Genomic DNA, 13,339 nt, shown 5'->3' with positions numbered 1-13,339 from the left:
GTGTGTAGAAATACTCAGTTACAAGTAAAAGTGCTTCAGCATCAAAATATGCTTAAAGTAACTAAAGTACTCATTATGCAGAATGGCCCATTTTCACATATATATATATATATATATATATATATATATATACATTACCAGTCAAAAGTTTGGACACACCTTCTCATTCAACTACTTTGAAGAATCTAAAATATAAAACATATTCTGGTTTGTTGAGCATTTGTTTGTATACACATAATTCCACATGTGTTCCTTCATAGTTTGGATGTCTTCAATATTAATCTACAATGTAGAAAAAATAAAGAAAAACCATTGAATGAGAAGGTGTGTCCAAACTTTTGACTGGTACTGTATATATATATATATATATATATATATATATATATATGGATAGATGGATAGATGGATACATAAATAAGTTAGTGATGCATAAATGTTTTACATCACTGGTAATTTGTGAAGTGTATTAACTAGAACTGTCACATTAATGTAGTGGAGCAATAAGTAGGATATTTCCTCGTATTTGTAGTGGATTTACTTGAGTAAATGTACTTAGTTACGTTCCACCACTGCTCTGAGATCACCTCAAGCATACCAAACCTACTTTTACTTAAGTAAATGATGAATGTTGACATATCTTGAACTACCCAAACCAAATATATCATGTATGAGATGAATGTTACATGTGATTAATTCACATACATACCATGTAGTTTTCAGACATTCACCGATGTGAAATATCGTTTAGAAAATATCTTTATACATTTCACAACTTTTTTGTTGAAACAAACAGGACCTTACAAATATTCACAACATCACTGCTCTGTTACAATTAATTATCAACTATTGCGGTACAGTTCAATGTACAAATGCGTTTAAAATGATGGACTGAACAGGGGCATTCATGCTTGTTTGTTAACTGATGGATATATAAAGTGAAGTCAGATTACCTAATCCACAAACATAATGTGAATTCACAAACTTTACCAAACAATGTGATGTTCTCTCATGGTTTCTATGTATTATGTAATTTTCTCTCAAGACACACTTCAGCTTATTCCTTATCGCTCAGTTCAGGGATAAGATATTTCCTGCAAGACTTAAAGGCAGCAGCTGACTCCACAAAGGTGGCCAAATTCAAACAGGACAGAGGAGGGGAGTGTTTAAAGCAGGCCTTCATGCAGATTGGGTGTGGAGAAATTTTGTGAAGTTAAAATCCACATCTTAACAAACTGTGTCCTCCAGCTGGGTATCCCTGAAAACATACAGATAGATTTCAATTCATTTAAATGCTTTAGTTTATAAATTCCCCCCTCAATAAGTCTATCTCGTCTGTACAGTGATACACATGTAACACGTTATAATTAATATATCATCTTTAATCTATTCAAATTTATTCTTTGACAAAACTATGTTCACAGACCTGCTATTTTTTATAAAGGTAGAGTTGGCCAGGTCAGAAGAACAGGTTCAAACACTTTTAGACAGAAATCCCAGTCAAGGCACATCTGTGGTCCTGTCTGAACAAGTCATCCATTAGAAGCCAGTGTTTTGACACCAATCCTTCAAAAGAAAAGGATCTATGAAGACGAATGACTGCCCCTCCGAAGACATCCATCAACACCTTTAAACACCTGTCTCTGCATGTTTAGCTGAGAGAGAAACACAGGGAGCTCTACGATTTAAACGTTCTTTTTACAGAATTGTGTTTCACTGAGTTTTCTCTTGTATTTTGTAATCTGTTGAGAGTGAACTTCGTGGCAGAGCAGCAGCCACTCAAAGCCATTGTCATCAGTTGTATCACTTTCATATCAAAGTGCTGATTCATCAGCTAACAGTGTTTGAAAGCTACGTACATGTTAAAAATAATCCCCCCCACGTGTGTCAAGTCAGAGAATAATAATAGCACCTTTAAAAACAGAGTTTACAAAGTGCTACAAAGCAAAGCAAGGCAATATAACAACAGAAAGCTCAACAATTAAGCCGACAAAAGCAAGACAAACTTAGAGAAGAGTTAAAACCCCATAAAACAGTATAATATTTAACACGGTAAAACCAAATGATTCTTTACTAATAAATAAAATAAATAAAATAAATAAAATAAATAAAATAAATAAAATAAATAAAATAATTTAGTATAAACAAAAAAAATAAACCATTCAAGCGACTACATCACATAAAAGCCAATCTGTAAAAATAGGTTTTAAGAAGTGATTTAAACCAAATTTAAAATGCTCTCATATGAGAAGTCTTCAGCATCAGTGCAACAAGAAGGGACTACATTTAGGTTACTGAGCCAAATGATTATAGTTAAATTATCGATATATGAATCCCTGATGTTCTTATATCTGTGTTCACTGTGTATTGTATTTCATCATTCCTGCATCTGGTGAAGGAGAAAAAGCCACCAAACTGCTTACACCAAAGAAAATAGCTCACCTGCCGAGCCCACCCTATACGAAGACACTATTCATGCACAGCCACTCAGCTGTTGTGTGATATAGGGTGTCGGCACATAAGAGCGGGTGCAGTGGGATAAGCTGTATAGGTGGCAAATGAGACAAGACAAATGTGTCAGCAGGGAATGAGCGAATGAGTGGGAGGCGGAGTGGGAGAGTCCCGTGTTCGAATGCATGTTCCACTTATTAGAGACAGGTGTTTAAGGTCCACACCTCTGTAAACACACACACACCCCTGTCAGCTTTATACTCTAACACTTAAAAAGTAAAACACATACTGTGTCGCTTGTGAACAATGAAACCTTGCCAGAATATTTTATTACTTTAATGATTTGTCTTTAGATTATTTGGTGTAAGTCAAGTATCTGCTGTGTGGACAGTATCTTAAAATAAGCATCTATTTGATTGGTATTGAAAATATGTTTACTATAAGTCTAGCCGTTATTTTAAACTCCTGCAAGCCTATATGTTTGCAAATTTGTTTGATGATGACATCCAACAACAAAAAGATTTCATCTTTTCCTTCTTGTTGAGTTCACCAGTTCAGGGTTTGGATTTGATGGTTATGTTCCAATTAACCTTTTTTCTCTGTGCAACAGGCACTGTGTTTCTATGCAAGAATACTAGATAATCCTTGATTTACTGTGTGGTAATTCAATTAAACACATTCATTTAGGAATAGCCAAGCTGTAAGTACAAATTTGAAATAAAGAAGGTCTTAAAACCAGGTCTTTATACAGCCGCTCAACATCAGGTAGATTGGACCTACTTTGAGGCCTTTATCACGTCAGTTGACACTGCTTAAGTGTTTCATACTTTCAAACTAATTTTTGATTAAATTGTTAAACCTGGAGCTTTTGGGGGCCCTGGGGAAATTATAATTACAAATGATAGTCTTGCAAGACAGACCAGCAGACCTGCCTTCATAGACTCCACAGAACCTGCACTAAAACCCTTAGCATTGTTCAGACAGTCCTTATAAACTTGTAAAGTAAAAAAAAGGAACAAGAAAAAGAAACAAACTAAATAAAAAATAAAAAATAAATAACTTCAATACATTCTTTTACATTTTCTGCTGAACTTAATGAATCAGTGTAGCTTACATGTAGCTTAAAAATGAAACTAATGCAAAAATGAAACCTTGGCCATGAACAACCACACTCTCCTGTATTGCACTTACACTGCACTCTGTGTATACTTTGCAACAAATGGCCAACAAATCTTCCCAAACGGAACAAAAACAGGCTAATGGTAGTGACCTTTTCATGAAGCAGCCTCACAGTCGTTCAGGAATAACCTTGTAATAAAAAACACTTTCTATCCACACAACAGACTGCTGTTTTCAGGGGCCTCTGTGCCGATTTAATTGATAATACTATCCCTTACTTTCAATAACTAATGAGTATGATGGGCCCAAAGCCAGGTCATGACTTGTGATGTGATCTAGTGACTCCCTGCAGTGTACAGCATGTCTGTTTTTAATTTACAGACTTATAGGCCTTGAACCTGCAAAGATTTATCCTCTGATTAGATTTTTTCTATTTAATTTTTCCATTTATAGTTAAACTTAACTTGGGTTACACTGCTTGACAAGTAAATAATTTATTTTTGTTTACCTCTGTTCAGTTGTGTAGGTTCCAAGCACGTCCGTATCCAAATATATCAAATCAGCAAAGATTTCCCAAAATGTGTCATGCATTGCCTCATCTGAACATGTAAGCAATGTGTGGTCTGCATGTAGCTACTGATGTCTAAATGACAGATACATGTAGTGTGTTGCATGACTGACCAAGCTTCTTTTTTATTATTTTATACGTTATTCAGTCTATATGTAAATATGGTCCATCCTGTTTGGATCTGCAAATCATTTTTCTCTAAAAATAAAAAAAGATAAAAGTAGTGCAAATTCCAAACCCTTTGTGTTCAGAAATCTCTCACTAATGCCTTTCACTCTGCTGTGTCCTTCTCAACATTGATGCCATTTTCGGCTGCGACAAAATATCTCAGAGAAGCAAGCCAATTTAGGAGCTTGGGGACGCGGCAGACAATAACAGTTTAATCATTAAATGCATGCTTCAGAGAACACCAATCAGCTGTTCTGAATCAGTGAAGCTATAGTTTCTCCACTGCAGTCCTCACTCCTGGTTGATAAGGTTGGTCTGTGCTCTCCTATGGCTTTGATTTGAACCTGCTGCTCCGAGCCTCTAAGGAAGGCCATGGTGCAATAGAATTAGCCTGGTTTAGTTCATTTTGCTCCAGATCTGCCACTGCCTGACCTGGTCTGGTTCAGCCTGGCCTGCAACCTCCTCTAATCAGATAGCCATGTAAGGCCAGGTGCTTCGCCGGTTCTCTGCTTTGACTGCTCACCCAGCCGCGCTGATTCGCTTTATTCAGAGATCAGAGACGGACTAGTGAGGGCCACTTACTGGTCAAATGAATAGGAGTGGGGGAGCCCTCATCCCAATGAGCAGAGCTTCTGATTATTTCATTCATTGCATTTCTGTTTAAATGCATTTGTTTTGTATGTGTATTGTTTGTTTGTATGAGCAAATGTGCCTGAATAAAAACTAAAGTTTTAGTTTTTTACTATATGATTCAGAACAGCTTGAGAAAAAAGACACAAATTAAACCACAACAATCTGAATTCCCTGCGTGTTCATAATAAATTAAATGCTGCTTTAAGGCCTACAGATGAACTAAAGAACATGTTCAAAGCAAGGTGTCTGGAAATGGCCCCTTGTGGCAATTTAAAATAATGTTTCACTTATCAGCTCATACATATTATAACATCTTTAAACTGCTTCACTTATTCTATCTTCTCAATTTTCCATTCATATATAAATATATACATATATATCATTCTGATATTCTAATACAAGAATGCAAAGTATTTTTAACACTTATTTTAATAAATTGTTGTAAATTTTTCAAACTAGCTGTCTGACAGAAATGAACAGAATTAAAAAAATTGACATCCTCACTGACTCCTGAAAACACTGAATTAAATACACAGTGTTCCTCAGACTGGAGTTGAGTAAAGGTGATCTGCAATTGAACATGTACAATAGCGGGAATAGGGCTTTCAAACAGGGTCCTGAAAATCCTTTTTCCCCTCACTGATCTATAAAGTGCATGTTTTCCTTGTATTCTGAATGTGTACAACAGCCTCCTAGATGTAAAAGCAATTGACCATTAAACATTGTGAAATTTCAACTGTCTAAATGGCAACTCTGCCCAAGCTGCAAAGTGTAAAATGCACATTTAAACACTGATACTATTAACATTTTATTTATTTTTTTATCTGCAATCTTTACACTTTTTGGATTAAATGAGTTAGTCTTTTTCTCACAGTAAGCATATTTTATGAAATATTGCCATCTGATTTGGTTTTAAAAATACTCATCGTGTTTCTCAGGGACAATTCAGATGAAATATGATTATACCACTTCGATTCAATTGTTGTCCCATGACAGAAATTCGTCCCAATTATTTTGCAGGGATCATCAACCAATTGTACATGTGCAAACATTCATTTTGCACTGCAATAAGATAAGCAATCCTGAAAAGTACAGTTATTCTAATGCTCTGTCAACACAGTCTACTATAGTGATGATAACATTTGCTATGTTTTCCATAGAGGAGGAACTCAGATGTAAGCAATCAATATATCTTTCCACATACAGTTGAAGAGTCCCAATGTATATCATTTTTTACTGATCAAGGTTCTGATGTGAATAAATATAGAAATGTATTTATATATCTGATGATTTTGCATGGAAGTGGTTAGTTTGTACAGATGCCATGAGAAGCTTTTTGGTTATGGGTACATTAACTGTGAATGTATAGTTACAGCTGCTGCACATCAATTGATACATTTTAAGATGTAGTTCTCATAATTAAATTAGCCGTTGCATTGTGTAAGTACACCAAAACATACTGTAACAAGCACATAAACTTACAGTACTGTTTGTGGAGGTTATAAAGGACAAATTGGTCACTTGATGAAACAAAGTTTCAACAAAATCCTCACAGATGCAGTTTTCCAGACTTTGCTTCATTCTAATGCTCTGTCAACACAGTCTACTATAGGACATTTCATATGAATGTGGCATAACAAGATATTGCCAAAATCAAAATCATTTTTACAGAAAGCTGATCCATATGTGGCTAATCTACTATCTTCAAAGTAGATTAGCCACATATTTTAGGTTATGATGGTGATCTAAATTGGTCAGAATGAATCATGCTCCCATTGCCTCATTCTCCAGCATGTTTTAAGTCTGCTTTCAGAAGAAAAAATATAACCAAATCTACTTGAATGACTATAGACATTGTCTGTTATAATAGAGGTGTTTGAGCGCCTGGTTTGCCGTTACTTGTACAGTGTTGTTCTTGAAACCTAACAGCTTGCACATAGGACAAAACGGTCATTATGTTTGTTGATTATATCTCAGCATTTAATACATTTCTACCCTCCAGGCTGTATGATAAACTACTCCAAATGGTACTCCAAACGTCTTTGTGTCAGTGGATCTTGGACTTCTTGCAGTGGAAGAAGCAGTTCTTCAGGGTTCACAGCAAGATCTTGAACAGTCTGGTTATTAACACTGAGGCCCAACAGGAATGCGTTTTTTCTCCACAGTTATATACTGTATATATGAGTGTATTTACAGCTCTCAATCTGTTAAGTTGTTTAAGTTTGCCACCCAAGTACCCAAGGGGACTACTGTATGTGATATGAGGTTTTGGTTAGTTTTTGTTAACTGTGAGCTCAAGTATTGAATCTTTCCCTGGTCTCATGATGCCGCTTCACTTAGGTCACCATGGTAACCTATGCTGCACCAGGTCATGATGATCAGAACAAAAAATATAAACAGCCCTCCTAACCAGTCAACTCTGGAAATATTAAGTGACCATTCCTTCATCGTCCTGATATTAAAAACAAAATGATTGCCTTCAAATCAAAGTGAAAGGTAATGAACAGACTGATTTTGAAATTAATCAGACTGGCAAGGTCACTTTTCTGTCCTTTTTGATTTATTTTATGCAAGATATAATAAATGTCTGTGGTACAACCAGTCGCCCCCCACTCTGGTCATTAGGTATGGCTCCAATAAAAAGCAGGTGGATATGTAGTTTACATTGGTCCTAATGCAAGAAAATTACTGTTGCATTTGTGCAGAAATGTTCAACAGTGATGGGTTCAGTGCATGTTCAATATTCACTGTCACCCTTGTAAAAAAAAATGAAGTAACATTTGTGATAACAGGACTGTATTTTTTGTACGATTAATGAAATGATAACATTTGCTATGTTTTCCATAGAGGAGGAACTCAGATGTAAGCAATCAATATATCTTTCCACATACAGTTGAAGAGTCCCAATGTATATCATTTTTTACTGATCAAGGTTCTGATGTGAATAAATATAGAAATGTATTTATATATCTGATGATTTTGCATGGAAGTGGTTAGTTTGTACAGATGCCATGAGAAGCTTTTTGGTTATGGGTACATTAACTGTGAATGTATAGTTACAGCTGCTGCACATCAATTGATACATTTTAAGATGTAGTTCTCATAATTAAATTAGCCGTTGCATTGTGTAAGTACACCAAAACATACTGTAACAAGCACATAAACTTACAGTACTGTTTGTGGAGGTTATAAAGGACACTTGATGAAACAAAGTTTCAACAAAATCCTCACAGATGCAGTTTCAAAAGTTTAAATATACTCCTGCAGCCTATTTTTTTTTTTAATCACAGTTTTAAAGAGTTTGCATATCTGCTAGTCGCCTACAAAACTCTTAAAATCTGAGGCAGCTCAGTTGTCTATTTAATAGAAGTCTCTGCCAGGAGGACACAGACATTAAGGACAGATTATTGCATAACCAATGTTTAAAATGTGATTATAAACAGATGTGCAGGCAGATTGTATCTGAGGCAGAGGATTTTGTGATATCACACAGATGCATGCTTTTAGAACAGAGCTTTATGTCCTGCCATCAAAGAGAATCAGCGCACCACCGAATTTCTGCCATCTGGCAAAAAATGAGTTGGCCCTACAGGGTGATACAAAAAAATTACGAAGGAATGATTCCTGTACGAGAAACGGTGCTTTTAGCTGCTACTTGTGTATATGTTTACAATTAAGGCATATGGCTTTCTGCACATTGTAAAATAAAAAATTTGGCACACAATCTATGCAGTGAAATTGATGTACAGACCACAAACAACAAATGTGCATGTTCAAAGAGTAGTGGAGAACATGGAAAACATTTGATAGATTCTCCTCTTCTGAGGTACAAATCAATAACAAACACATACAAGGTTCTTCAACCTCTAATAGATATAAACTACTCATCCTCATGGTCAGTATTGCCAAGCTTACCTTGCCTTTGGGTGTTTTTTCTTAACTGCTTCCAGAACTGCTGTTGTCCTCCATAAATGGCAGACAGCGCTTCTTATTTCACATGAATACAGAGGTATATAAAGGCAGATACAGGAGTGTAATTACACCTAATGGCTGGAAATACTCGTGTTCAAGACATCTTGGCGTACGATGTCTGATTATGGGTGATCATTTTCTGCTTTTTGGTGAAAAAGCACAGCTCCCTGGTCCTGGGTTTTACTGATGATAGCGGTTCAGAACAATGGGCTATTGAAGAGCATTGTCGCTATCCCAGCTTAAATGTCAGAGGATAAGGCTGACAAGAAACCCAGGGCTCTATTCATAGTTACATCCTCAACCAAAACTAAGAGACTCTGATATGATGCTATCAACTGAAACAACCCTTCCGACATAAAATATACATACATTGTAACTATAAAAGTGTGCATTTAACATGTGAAGAGATAGATTTATTCTTGTAACTGCAGCGTTCTAATAATGAGCTCAAATTCTGATGACCCTAAAGTAGAGTTGTCACTCATGCCAGGTCTCTGAAATTAGTGTAACACAGAAAAAATAGCAAGGGTTAATGCTTCAAGAACAGAAAAAAAATTGCCATATTAAAAGGGAGTAAGATTTACTGTTTGGGTCACTTAATAAATGCAAGTCCGGATCATTCTCCTTCTAACTTTGTTTTTGGTCTAAATCAACTATCGAGGGAAATATTTGGCCCCTAAGTTTTTAAATGTTCCTCTACTTCTTCACCAGCTAGTCGCTAACTGTGTCTGTTGGCTGTTTGGTGGTCATCAGGTAAATTATACAGTGTATTTTTACAGCATTCTTGCTAAAAACAGCTGCCTGCTGTGGTTGAAAACGAAGCCATAAGAGCGGTGACACTAAACCAGAACTGTAAAGTTGAGGGTCGGAGCCCTTTCACATTTTTTATTATAAAAAAATCACTTATAGCCGCTTTAGTTTGCAATACCTTTAGTACAATTTGTGTTTGGCAACGCTGCTATTGGCTACTCAAGTGTCTCTGGATCATGTTTGAGTCAATTCCAGACTTTGCTGTTCATTTGCATAGTAGAGGAGCACATTTCAGTGAACAGGAGTGCACATTGCACTCATCTAGCATCGAAAAACCTTTCCACAGCCTTGCATGTTAAAACACATTCTGAGTCTCCATCTGGTGGATGAAACGTGTTACTACACTGATTATGCTGAGAACATTTCAAATGGCAGAGATGGTACACGAATATACACAAATGGCAAATTTAAAGATTCTGCCAAACACTCCTTTACTAAAAACCTCTCAAACTTTGCTCTACTTCACTCAAAACAAGTCTGTGCCCAAGTAATGTTCAGATGTGAAAGGGTTGCCAGAGGTTTTGGGCTGGATATTCACTCTCAAAGTGAACAGTTGGAAATTAAATCCTTGATCTACACTGTTTTCCATTTTATTTTTTAATATACTGAGTAACAAATACTGATGCTTACACATCTGAAGATCTGTGTGTGAAATAATTTGCTCTTTCTCTCAATGTTCAGTAGTTTACTCTCTAGTCAGGTTTAACTTTACTCTGGTAACACTCACCTGAGAGTTAATCACTGACTGACTTGTCATAGTATCAAAAGCACCCTGTGCCTGTCACACCTAAGTTATAAGGCAGCCACTATTAATATTATTGATTACCACTGTGGTTTTCCCGCTTTGACATGTTAAAGTGTCCCTATTATGCTTTTCCATTTCTCCCCTCTTCTTTAGTGTGTTATATATATTTTTGTACATGTAAAAGGTCTGTAGAATGTATAACTGAAGTCCACGCCTGAAGGAGTTACCCTTCCCCTCAGACACACTGCTCCTGAGCTGCCTGAAATGGCTCGATTGAATTATCTCCTTCACTTCCGTAACTTTATGAGGTCATAATGTTACGGAAGTGATGTAAAACTCCTTCTGGCTAGTTTGGCCTGCCCTCAAGCAACAAAAGAGAGAGACGCTCCGGAGGAAGAGTTTTTTGAAATGTGAAACGTTGACCAATCACAACAGAGTGGGCTAGCTGACCAATCAGAGCAGACTTTGCTTTCTGGAGGGAGGAGCAAGCGCTACAACGGCGCATTTCAGAGAGAGAGTGTGAGAAGAGGTGCTGCAGGACAGCCAGGATGAGAAAAACAAGGAGGATTATGAGCATTAACGCATGTAAACATGTTGTAACTGTAACTTGAGATAAAAATGTGCGCCTGGAAAATAGCATAATAGGGCCTGTTTAAAATGCCTATTCCCTCCCTTCCCTGCAGTAGTCTCCAGTATTTCACATGATTGTCACGCCCACCTGCACACCTGTTTTCAATCCCTCAATCAGCTCCTATGCCTAAACACTGTAATCCAGAAATACTATCAGCAGGTGCATACGACAAAAAATCTGAATATTACCTCAATCACATTAAAAAATGTCAATCTATTCACTTTATGAATTAAAATGTTCTCAAGGAAGGATGCACCGCTCTCTCTACCAACATATTATTTTCCAAGTGCCCTCTCTCATTTTTCTGATGGGTGCATCTATCCTTGGAATCCACCTTTGAATAGCTGTTATTATATTGTTAAAGTTTATAGTTTTGTAGACAATGCTAGAATAATCTTATAAAATTGTTGCTCAAACACAAAAGCACCGTTAGAGTCTAGAGTTCTCAAAAGTCTGTTTTCTAAACATGATGAATGCTATTTGATGAATAACACATCTAAGTACACCTGGAGTGATTTAGGAGCTTTATTTCATGGGAATTCATGGCAAGAAAGATTAAACAAATAACTATCTTTTTGATCACAGGGGGACTAACCAGAGGGCCAGACATTACAAAGAGGTTTGTGAGGTACATCTACAATCCTTGTCTGCCTTGCAGAGGAAGAGGCATACTTGTGCAGCTGCAGCCCCTCACAGAGCCGAGCAATGTTTCCTAAAATAATTTTTGAAAATCAAAAGCCACAGCAGAAGTTTAGCTCATTCCTTACTTCTCATCATGAAAGTAGTGGACAAAAGATTACTTTATTTTTTTTGCTTGAGTCACGAATATATTGAACGTACACATAAACTGAAATTATTCTTCTCCATGGATGTATTCTACACTTATTACAAATATAGGCTAAATTGCCATAAGAAAACATTTATCAGTTGATATTACTGCAGGCATCTCCAGAAAGACATGTGGCGGGTTTTAAAGACAACTATACGGAAAGCAACCAGTAGTTTGATGTTTAAAAAAAATTACTTTTTTGACTTTTACCTTTCAAAGCCTTAATAAATTGCCTCTATGTGGAATGCTATTTAAATAAATATCTGTGACATTTTTCCCAATTGAATGACTAAAAATGGTCTTTAACTTTTTCCCATTTCACGAGAGCTTTTACTTGTGAATGCGCTGTTCTATACACAGTCAGAACAAAAACATGCTTTCATGGTTCTTAGTCACAGGTAGGACCTTGCAAGTTTTTTATTCAGTTGCCATTTTCAGACATGCTTCTTTCTTCTCACTAACTATTTTCCAGATATTTAAAAAAAAGAGAACAATGCCAGACAGCACATATCTCTTCATGATATTTGAGAGAGGTCTGGACAAACTCACTGTCGCTCTGAGATATCTGAATGAAGTTATCTGAATTATCTGGACTGTTTTGAATTGAACAAGGAGAATTGTCAATGGCATGCTTTCTGGTCCGTTTACCCAATATCACAAGAATATATATAATAAAAAAAGGAAAAGCTTAATATTGTAAATACAACATAGAATCCCCCTTAACTGATAATCTGAGGCAATGTTAAAACATAACATTTAAATTAGCAGCTTATTTAAGTTAAACGGGGGAGCTACTCTCTATCCAGAGCAGCTTAATGGATTTTTGGGGTTCAAACTGAAGCAAAAAAAGATTTGAAGGATTTTGGATGTGAAGGCTGTAGTGTTTGAACTTTCCCGATTTGCTTTAATAAAAATTAGATTCCAATTGTTTGTATTATGCTCTAAGCCCCAGTAAAATTCAGAAGAGGCAGCGTACATTTGTTCAAGGATCTCAAGCAAAAACATTCTTTCAGTTAATAAAAATGTACGCTGGGGACTTTAAAAAATGATTGCTGAATATTTTGTGGCATATTTGCACTTTTAGAGGAATGACGTCTGAAAGATAGAGCTTTGTACTTTAAGCTCCAATCAATCGATGAAACAGTTTTAGTATTTTTCTATTTCTGGTTTTCTAATTTCCATTTTCCTTATATTTATATGATTATGAGATGGGTGACTGGTGCTACAAGTAAGAAAAACAAAAAGCTTCTCTCCTTCTTTTTCACATATTGGAGGTTAAAGGAGCAGAAGCCTATCTAGCTTCATGGTTGTTTCTATTAGCTTTATATTTTGTTTTTACATTTCTAACTACCAACTAGCCTGCACGGTGGTGTAGTGGTTAGCACTGTCGCCTCACAGCAAGAGGGGCCCGGGTTC

The sequence above is a fragment of the Anoplopoma fimbria genome, chromosome 2 (assembly GCF_027596085.1).
Source record: "Anoplopoma fimbria isolate UVic2021 breed Golden Eagle Sablefish chromosome 2, Afim_UVic_2022, whole genome shotgun sequence".
Classification (NCBI taxonomy): domain Eukaryota; kingdom Metazoa; phylum Chordata; class Actinopteri; order Perciformes; family Anoplopomatidae; genus Anoplopoma; species Anoplopoma fimbria.
This window is presented reverse-complemented; position numbering follows the sequence as displayed.